The following is an 11,440-nucleotide window of genomic DNA, read 5'->3' as shown; positions in this document are numbered from 1 at the left end:
TCGACATTATATTCCGTGAGCTCCATTCGTGTTATTATACACAGGCGCTCTCTTAAAACTCCTAAATCTTTCTAATATCCTCTATCTGCCATGCGTTGTAATTTGTACAGCAGTCTAGTGATGGGAGGAATCAATAATTCTACTCTGGTATGTTTGTAACTCTTTTTTTTTTTTTGCTGTACGCGGGCCTCTCACTGTTGTGACCTCTCCCGTTGCAGAGCACAGGCTCTGGACACGCAGGCTCAGCGGCCATGGCTCACGGGCCCAGCCACTCCACAGCATGTGGGATCCTCCCGGACTGGGGCACAAACCCGTGTCCCCTGTATCGGCAGGCGAACTCTCAACCACTACGCCACCAGGGAAGCCTGTGTTTGTAATTCTAATCTCCCTGGCCCTCCCACCACATGATAATATTTTTAAGAATTATAACATTTATTGAGTGTCTACCATGTGCCAGGACTGCCTGAAGTACTGTTCAAATAATATCGCTATATTCTTGATAATTCTGCATAGTGTATAGGTTTAACATACTGTTTTTACAGGTAAGAAACTGAAATTCAGAAAGATAAGTAAGTTCGGGCCTTTCTGAGATTTTGTTACCAGGAGCACAAATTTTGTTTTTATTTCTTTTTAAATTTAATTTCATTTTTCAATTGAAATATATACTTTTCATATATATATATATATATATATATATATGTGTGTGTGTGTGTGTGTGTGTGTGTGTGTGTGTGTGCTTTTTCAGATTCTTTTCCCTTATAGATTATTACAAAATATTGAGTCTACTTCCCTGTGCTATACAGTAAGTCCTTGTTGTTTATCTATTTTATATATAGTAGGGTGTATATGTTAATCCCAAACTCCTAATTTATCCATCCCCCCCTTTCCACTTTGGTAACCATAAGTTTGTTTTCTATGTCCCTGAGTCTATTTCTGTTTTGGAAATAAGTTCATTTGTGTCCTATTTTAGATTCCACATATATGTGATATATGATATTTGTCTTTCTCTGACTTACTTCACTTAATGTGATAATCTCTAGGTCCATCCATGTTGCTGCAAATGGCATTATTTCATTCTTTTTTATGGCTGAGTAATACTGGACAGCTACATGTAAAATTATGAAATTAGAACAATCTCTAACACCATATACAAAAATAAACTCAAAATGTATTGTTTTTAGTTTATTTTTTATGATTCTATTCACATTGAGTCCATGAGTGAACTTGCCATTTCAGAGGGGTCTCTGTCTGTCTCACCAAGTCCTTGGCACTTGGCCTTAATGTTCGGTTGGTGCCTGCATCATTTGTCCTCCCGTTAAGGTGACAGCCTTTCTCCTGCTATTGTCACAGAGGTAACTTCCTTCTGGTCCACGGCACCCGCAGAGAACTGTCTGTGAATGTCCCTTCTTGGAAGCCCTAGAGAGGTGACTGCTCCTGCCCTGGGGACCTAGGAGGAGGGCAGTCTAGATGGGGGGGGAAGTCGAGGTGAAGAGCCCAGAGCTGAGAGTGAGGCTTCATCAGTTCTTCCCTTGGCCGTCATTCGTCCTTATCCAGGTGTGTGACCTTGGGGAAGTCCTTTAACCTCCCTGGGGCTCAGGTTCATCACGTGTAAGTGAGGGGGTTGGTCAGTAAGTTTCACACTGGAGCTCAAGGATCATCCTGAGTTCTGTTTCAGTTGCAGATTTGGGGAACTCAGGAGAACTTTCCAGCTTGGGGATCCATATGTTGAACAAGTTCCCCACGTGATTCTCCTGCGCACCTGAAGTGGGAGTCAACAACGGAAGGAATGGCCGAAGTCTCTTCTGATTTTAAAATTCTGGGTTAGAATTTGAACTTTTGGTACCTTAGTATCTTTCCTCAGAGCCACGTGCCTACTTATTTCAAAGAGCGCTGTTTGCTTTTGTTAATAAAAATAAACACAAAGCCATTAAAATTTAAGATGCTAAATAAATACTGGCTATCCTGGCTCTGATTGAACAAGAATACCCAAGGGCATTAGTCATCAGAACAGCTTGGGACTGTTTGGTGTTCATTAATTGAATAAAAAAATGACTGCCCCAGTGAAACTGTATCCATATCATTAAGAGCTATTAACACAGTGTAGCAGGAAATACAGCTCGCCTCTCTGGAGGACACAGCGTCATCAATATGATCGCCGATGAGGAAGTTACAGAGTGCCATGCAGTCTTATGAGGAACACTAAGTAGTTTAGACTTTCAAAACAACGTTCAAGTCAGCTTATTTAACTGTAAAATATGCTAAATATATCACCCAACAGATTGGAGACAGGCTGCTGGCTTATTTTCACTTTGATATTGCATTTCTTAGATATTTTTCAAAGTTTTGTGTGACTATTTGGGGGGAAAATTTCCTTCTATTATTTAATACTTTTGGGGGGTTATTCTTTATATCCTGAGGAACTGGAGTCACCCAATTAATTGCTCTCATGTGGGGGATTCACTTTTTCACTAGGGATAACCAACCTGAGGTATTGTCAGAGGTCTGCCTTTTCCCACCCCACATGCTCTGCAGTGATTCGCAAACCCACACCTGAGGCAAGTGGTGCATCCATCTGTGAGAAGACTCACAAGCCAGGGATTCTCAGGCAGGCGCGGTAGCCCCCAAGGGAAGTGATAACAGAATCTCTAGGAGTGTGGGTAATTTCAAAAATCTCCCCATGTATTTTTCTCTAGTGCTTGAATTGCAAAGCTGGGACCAAAACCTGTCATATAGCAGTTGTTCACATATTCAGCAGAAAGCTGTAAACCTTGAATCCAGGAGCTGCTATGTTACTGTAAAAACAAGACATTACTGTTTGAAGTAAATAGGAAACTTCAATATCAAAAGCATGTAAATACATGTTCATGAATGATAGTTGTCAAAAGTGTCTATTTACTGATCTCTACCTTCATAGAGACATTATTATTTATTTCCCTAACTATTTTCCCCTTCTCTTCTTTCTAGCCCACCTGTAAGGTAAAATAGACAAAATTGTTTAGTAATTATTTTCACTTCCTCTTCTTCCTCATTTTTCATAGAAGTCTTGGAAATTAACTTGACCTTGAAGGACAGGTGGGGTTGATTACCTGAGAGAAGGCAGATGGTGAACCAGTCAGCCTAATGGCTTGGCATGTAGAACAGTGAGAAGTCCATCTCGGCTGAAGCAGGTGGGAGGTGGTTATAGGATGGAAAGGATGAGGATGACCTATCCTGGTCAAACATCAAATGTCAGGCTGAAGAGGGTATAAGAAAGAATGAGGAACCACTGGAGTGTTTGATTTGTTTGTTTGTTTGGTGTGCAGAGATAAACTTTATTATTTATTTGTTTACTTTTTATTGAGATACAATTGACATGGAACTTTATATTAGTTTCAGGTGTACAACATCATGATTTGGTATTTGTATATACTGTGAAATGATTATTGCAATAAGTCAAGTACATCCATCAACTCACATAGTTACAGATTTATGCGTGTGTGATGAGAACTTTTAAGATCTCTCCCACTGGAGTTTTTTGAATGGACAATCACATGAGGTAACTGGCGTTCTAGATTAATCTGGCATTCTATTCATTTGACTCTTTCCTCCCACTGCCAAATTCTAATTTATATTCTAAATGATCAACTTCTAGGACTTTGCTTGTCACCTACAGCAAATCCCAAAGTTACAGCTTTGCCCACACAGCTCTCCTGAACCACAGACCTATGTTTCCATTGCCTTCTGGACCTCTTCACTTGGATGACTCATAACCATTTCAAAATCAACATGTTCAAAACTGAACTCAACATATCCCCCTCCAGAACCTGCTTGTCCATTTCCCTTCCCTATCTCAGTTAACAATCTTGCTGTCTAATTATTTGACTAAGCTAAAGCTACCGGTGCTTCTCTATTAATATTCACGTGTGGTTCGTTTTGTGTTGTCTTGCTGGTTCTGCTTCCATTCTGTACCCATTGCCCTTGCCTTTGTTCAGGTCCATGTCATTTCCTGTGGAAACTCTTCCTCATACATCCCAGTACATCCAATTTCTCTCCTGTCCAGTCCATCCTCCACGCCATCACCAGAGACATTTTCTAAAACAACTGTATATTCCTCTGTATTCCAGTTCTGCTCACAGATAGCTTTCATTCTCCCTGGCCTTAGGAGAGAATCCAAACTTCTCATTATGGCATTTGGGGGATAATCTGACCCCAAACAACTTTTCCAGACGTATCTCAACATTGCTCAAATGCTCAGTCTCTGCTTAGTGGATGTTAAACAACTATGTGAACACAGTGCTCCCTCTCCTGCCCCTGTGGTTTTGCATATTTCATTCTTTCAGCTTTCCTCCTGAATTCTTCGCCTAGCAAACTCCTATTCTCTCATCAAAGGACAACTCAAATCACCCCACCATTTATGCTGAACTTCTCAGGGCAGCATTGCCAGGGATTCAGAGTCTGTTCCTCAGTTTAGCAAGACACACAAACCTGAAATTTTCGAAGCATTCAGATTCAAGAGGATTGGTTCACATCAGTTAGACTCATGGTATTCACTAAATTATAACTTTGAACTGATGTATTAATTTACAATGAAAAGCATAGCTACCAAGCAAATTGTAAAGTTCATGCTCACTAGTGTGGGAACTCTAGCAATTAGTAAACTATGCATCAGGTTGTTAGTGGAGCATGGAATCAGGATAAGGAGATTAAGGTGAGTGATCCTAGCATCTGTTGCCAGCAAGCCAAGAGAGTCTGTTGTATCCCTCTGTGTTATAAGGATGTCTGTGCCCTGCAATGGACTGAATGTGAAAACAGCCAGCATGTTGCCTCTCTGGGATAATTCTAGAGACAGACTAGAGAAGCCATTGCTCCCTTTGCTAGACTGCAGAGGCACTATGTCCCCTTTGCCCCACATCCTTTCTCCACAGCCATGAACATTGGATAGTTTAGCTGTGATTATAAAGGGGTCATTGTGGTTGCAAAGTCTCTGATTGATCCTCCTGCCTGTCCCCCACTCAGGAACTTCCAAGAACGTTTACTTGGGTTCATGCATAAGCACTGGTCACCCCTCTGTGCCATAATCAGCTATAGCCTTCAGACCTTGATGTTTTCAAAGAGGAACAGCTCTAATTTGGAATTCTGTCGCCCATGGCTGATGGATTGCATATCTCCTACCCAATGACTCTAGCCACCATCCTTTTCTGCCTGAAGTATAACGTCTTCAAGGTCTCCCTTAGTCCAGGCTTGTCCTGCCATAATTTACTCTCCATAGAGCAGCCAGAGTAATTGGCCCAAATCACGTCTGATCACCTCACTCCTTTGCTCAAAACCTTCTACTGGCTTCTCACCTCACTCAGAGAAAGGCTTTGTCTTCTGTTCTCCTCTGCCTGGACGACCCTGCTCCAGCCATACTGGCCTCCTTGCTCTGTGGAATACACCGGGCACACCCCCACCTCGGACATTTACACCTGCGGTTCCCTCGCCTGCTATTTCTCCTCCACTGATACCCTCTTGGCCCACCCTGATCACTATAAAACAGCAGCCCTCTTCTCCATCTCCCTTTCCTGCTCTCTTTTTCTTCTTGGCACTAATACCATTGAATCCATTATGCATTTATTTATTTTTCTATTATGTGTATCTTGTCACTGGATGATAAACTCCGAGAGGGCTGAGGTTGAGTCTCTTTTGTTCTCTGCTGCATCCCCATGGGAACCGGGGCAGTGCAGGGTCTGCCCTGTAGTGGGTGCTCCGTAAACATTTGTTGTGTAAATGAATCCAGTCTTCGCCTTCACTCTTTTCATGGAAATGCACATATTTAAAAGTAATCATAGGACTGGTATTTGTCTTTATGTCTTTTTTTTAGCGGGAAAACCTGCTAAGGCAGCAGAGAAAGTGTTTCTCTTTGGTTCTTTTATGTACCTACGTATATAAAGCATAGATAAATAAAGAGAGAGAGAGAGAGTCGCAGGAATTGGCTCCTGTGATTGTAGGAGCTGGCAACTCCAAAGCCGCAGGATGAGCTGGAAACCCAGGCAAGAGCTGGTGCTGCAGTTTGGTTCTCAAGACAGACTGCAGACAGAATTACGTCTGCTTCTGGGGAAGCTCAGTCTGTCTTCTCGAGGCCTTCAACTGGTCACATGACGTCCACACACAACCAGAAGATAAACGGCTTAACTCTTAAGTCTACTGATTTAAATGTGAATATCATCAAAAAATACCTTCTCAGCAACGTCCAGACTGGCACCGGACCAAATATCTGGGTGCCACGGCCTCGTTAAATTAGCGCATAAAATTAACCATCACAGTTCCTCAGTCCTGGTTTTTCAGGCTCCTGTGTTGATGGGGATCTACTAAGGGACAGAACCATTATTTATGCAGCCAAATGTTGCTGGTCGTTTGTGTTGAACTTTGTGGTTGCTTTTAATTTTCTGTTTCAGCAGAAAAATTATTAGTTTACTAACTTAGTAGTTTATTAATTACTAACTTGCCCCTACCTTAACTTACCCAATCCTTTCTGATCAGTAGCTCATTCAAGATCCCATAGCAATGAATTCTTAACTCACAGAGTCTTAAAAACCTATTTTGATACAGACTACTTTTTGAAAGCTTAGACTTTTAAAATCCACATAAATAAAACTTTAGGTTTAAAAAACACATTTAAAATTATTGCACCAAAAGCTATCTGAGATTTAAAAACAACAACCAAAAAAGCATTTTGGACATGATTTGAAAGCAAAATTTGATTTTATACTCTGCTATTTGGTTTCTGAGTCTTCAATAATATACTTTTATTTTCTGAAATACTGTTCATCTCATCATTATTTTTGAAAACGGCTTTTATCTGAGCAATTATTGGTTGCTTATCAGCTCTTTTGATTATAGCCTTGAGGATCCCAGGGTCGTGAGTTCAGTTCTGACACGATGCAGTTAGCCAGCCCTACTTGCTTTGGACGCTGCAGTGCCTCCTAGTTGTCTCTGCCATTGTGCACATGTGTGGTTTGGGGCCCATGGGGCAGTCTAAAGGAACACAGTGCGCAAAGCTGATATCAATAATGAAAAGTCAATTGGAAGTTCATCACCCTATTTACAGTGGTTCAGTGGTGTACACAAAAGCACATCGAATAAAAGAGTGCATTTAAAAAATTTGTGTCTTCAATTATTTATTTGTGTTTTCTTCCCCTCAAAAACAGAAAAAAAGAATTCCAAGGGGAATTTCTTTTTATATTTCTCCTCCTAGACATTCTGAAGATTTCCCTAACATTTCATGTATTTTTTCAGAGTGAACCTTTGATTTTCTCATGAAAATCATAATCAGATTTTCCTTCTGAACACCTTCAATGAGGTTGGCAAGATGTCTGTAAGGTACCTGGAAAAAGTGTGACTTCATCTTGTGCTTCTAGAACATTTTTAGATTAGCTCATGCTTTTGGAAAACTTTGAGATATCTGGCACACAAGTAAGTACATTTCTCACTATTCTTTTTTCTTATCTTTTCTTTTTTAAAAAAAGAATGGTTTGAAATTGTGATTTGTATTCTGATAAATGGTTGGGGAAATTTTTGGTGTAAGGTTAGAAATTTCAGTTATGTATTGAATAACTTCAGGTGGTTTGAAAGGATTAAGGGATGACAAGGCAGATAATGATTTCATATTTGATAAGAGTGATGTTTAGAACAGATCATCTGCCATTTGTTGTTTCCTGTTTGTTCACTGCTAACTTACTGCAGGAGACTTTCAGGGTTTGAAGTGAGGGTTCCTTATCAATACTACCACTGCAGCTAAGCTCTCACCAACTTTCTTTTTTTTTTTTGAATTTTATTTAATTTATTTTTTTATACAGCAGGTTCTTATTAGTTACCTATTTTATACATATTAGTATATATATGTCAACCACCAACTTTCTGACAGGCACATCTTTTTAGATTTTAACAAGATCAGTGAGAAAGAGCTCGGACAGTCTATCTTTTGTTGAGAACGTAAACTGTCCTGGAACCTAGCATTCTCTACTGATGCAGCTTGCCTGTGTAGCAGGTTTAGATACATCTTGTTCCTCCCCAATTCAGTGAAACAGGGGATGACGGGGACCTGCACACGTTTTGCGTCAGAATTTGGTTGCATGGGTATGTTAGCCTTTAGCCACGATTTCCGTAGATCACGGGTTGGTAAACAGGGCAGCATCACACCCTTGTCTTTTGCAACTATTTTCACATTAGCACAGTTTCTTTTTTTTTTAATTGATTAATTGATTAATTTATTCTTGGCTGCACTGGGTCTTTGTTGCTGCATGCGGGCTTTCTCTAGTTGCGGTGAGAGGGGTTACTCTTCGTTGTGGTGCATGGGCTTCTCATTGTGGTGGCTTCTCTTGTTGCGGAGCATGGGCTCTAGGCATGCAGGCTTCAGTAATTGTGGCACGTGGGCTCAGTAGTTGTGGCTCGTGGGCTTAGTTGCTCTGCTGCATGAAGCACAGTTTCTTATGATGTAGTTTTTCCTGTTTTTTTTTTTCCTTTTCAAGCCTTTCTTCATATTTTCCTCAAGCAGTTAAAACTATGTTTAATTATATAAGCAACTCTTGTAAAAAACAAGCTCAGATGTTATAACTAAAGCCCAATTTCCCTCCGGCCACTCCTGTCCCCTGAAGGCTTCCTCAGAGGCAATCACTGCTCTCATCAGTAGGTGTGTCTTTTTGCAGCTCTTTCTTTATGAATGTGTATACATATATGTGTAGAATATATAATACTTGGGAATGTAGTCTGTGTGAGAATATACAGCTAAAAATACATCATATTGTCCTTGTTTCTATTTTAGATCTTTTGGTGGCCAGAATATTTATTATTTGATTTTTGCTACACTTGGTGAAATTTATCTGTGGACACACATTGCCGACTTCCTTTTCCTTATCAGGTTCCCACACATTTAGAGTGCTAGCCCTTCATGTTTTCTTCTTATTTTGGCCCCATGATAGAGCACAACGTGATAGTGCGCTTGTAACTCTCATATACAAAATCTTATCACCCAACATATTCTAATCTCAACTAGCAAATGAGGGCTGGATCAAATCAAGTTGGCCAGACAAAATGTCTTCTCTTGCAGTTTTTGCTGTTAGTTTGGTGGCCGTCACAGAAGTTTTAAGTGGCCTGGAATATCTGTTAGGGTTTCTGGAAAAGGGAGTTGTAATTTCTAACCTTCTTCTCTTTCTCAGAGCCACCGAGGCAGTCTGAAGCTGTCTTGAAAGAGTCACACTGAGACAGAATTATTGTTTCACTGAAATGGAAAAGACAGGCCAGCTGTCAACAGTATCCCCCCGTGGCCACCCTACAGCCAGGACTTGCAGTGGATTTGTTCTTAATAAAAGTTAAATAAAGCCCAGTAGATGTAAATGGCATCATATTTTAAATGGAGCAGAGAAGTGTCTCAGCCTGGAATTATGGTTGCAAGATACCCACCCAAAGGATTGGACTTCTCAAATTCCGAGTGTGCATGCTCTCTTGATTCTGCTTTTCGGTCTGCCACTTTCTCCTGCCTTCATACTGGTCTCACCTCCCCTGCTCCCCAGCCCCACCCTTGCCCCAGCCTGCTACCTCCAGTTTCCACTCCCCTAGAGCTACAGAAGTCACTGGGCTCTGTCTTTGTTCTGTCAACCCTTTGATCTGCCAATAACTTAGCCAATCCTGGACAATCTTGGCCCAATCACCTGCGGTCTTGGGGGAAGGGAATGAAATTACATGGTACAAGCATGGCCATCTAGGCTGGCTCCTTGGGTGGGATTATAGGTAAGATTAGTTTGTAGAGACAAAGGCTGAGGATGGGGTAGGTACCCCCAGACATGTCGGCCACTAGGAGTACACACAGTTATTGAAAGGAAAAGCCCTTCAGTGAATACGGCAAAATAGTTCATTCTTTTCATTTTTCGTGAAACAATGTCCTATACCTAGAATCACGTGGTGTGATTAGAATTGTTGGAATGCACAATCGGATGTTTGGTGATGGCAACATTCTCCACAGGAGGAAAGAGGGGAACAGAGTTTTTCTTTAAATTTCAGTTCTGTTAGGAAATTTACTTTTTTTCTCTTGTCTTACAAAAATACAAGTATGAATTATGTTTTACAATTCGAGACCTTGTTTCACGAATGAATAACTCTTTTCTTTCTGTTACCTGTACAGGTGAAACTTCAGCAAGATCTTCTGGTTCTACCTCTCAACTATGCCCTGAATCTGACCACTTCTACCATATCCACTGGCCATGCTATTTCTTTGCTTTTAATCCTGTGAGGTACACTCACTGCTGTTAGACTGACACCCACACTTCTTACCACAGCTGACAAGAGCCTGCACGACCCCATGGCAGCCTATTTCCAGACTTCACCTCCTACCACGAGTTCCCATCTGCTGTGTCCCATCCCCGGAGCCGTCTAGGTCTTCCTGCAGCCGCTAAGCTTACTCTCATCTCCATGTGTTTTCACTTGCTTTGTTTGCTCCTTCTGCCTGGAGCCCTGTCTTCCCAGATCTTGGCATGGTTGGCACCCTCTCCTCTTTTTTGGCAAATGTCGTTTTCACATAGAGACCTTTTCTGACTCTCCAAGGCAAAGTAGCCCTTCTCCCTTCTAACTCTTCATTTCATCATCCTTTTGAATTTTCTTTATAGCTTTTTTCACCATCAAAAAGGAGCTTATTTTATTTTTAGTTTCTTGTATTTCTTTTTTTTTTTTTTTTTTTTTTTTGCGGTATGCGGGCCTCTCACTGTTGTGGCCTCCCCCGTTGCGGAGCACAGGCTCCGGATGCGCAGGCCCAGCGGCCATGGCTCACGGGCCCAGCCGCTCCGCGGCATATGGGATCCTCCCAGACCGGGGCACGAACCCGTATCCCTTGCATCGGCAGGCGGACTCTCAACCACTGCGCCACCAGGGAGGCCCTGTATTTCTTATCTGTATCTATCCACTGGAAGGAAGGTCCACGAGTGCAGGAATTTTGTATTGTTTATGGATGTATCTTTAGTGCCGGGGGTAATGTCTAGAGTATAATCATCACTCTCTCTAAGTATTTGCTGAATGAGTGAATAAAAGGAAAAATAACTGAATAAATTTTGTCATGTTTCACATTCTGTTATGTTTCTTTTTTTTTTTTTTTGCGGTACGTGGGCCTCTCACTGTTGTGGCCTCTCCCGTTGCGGAGCTCAGGCTCCGGACGCGCAGGCTCAGTGGCCATGGCTCACGGGCCCAGCCTCTCCGCGGGCATGTGGGATCCTCCTGGACCAGGGCACAAACCCGCATCCCCTGCATCGGCAGGCGGTCTCTCAACCACTGAGCCACCAGGGAAGCCCTTTTTTTTTTTTTTTTTTTTGCGGTACGTGGGCCTCTCACTGTTGTGGCCTCTCCCGTTGCGGAGCGCAGGCTCCGGACGCGCAGGCTCAGTGGCCATGGCTCACGGGCCCAGCCGCTCCACGGGCATGTGGGATCTTCCTGGACCGGG

The sequence above is a fragment of the Mesoplodon mirus genome (genome assembly GCF_964341445.2).
Source record: "Mesoplodon mirus genome assembly, chromosome: 10".
Taxonomy (NCBI): Eukaryota; Metazoa; Chordata; class Mammalia; order Artiodactyla; family Ziphiidae; genus Mesoplodon; species Mesoplodon mirus.
The sequence above is the reverse complement of the archived record's forward strand: the minus strand, read 5'-3'. Positions refer to the sequence as shown.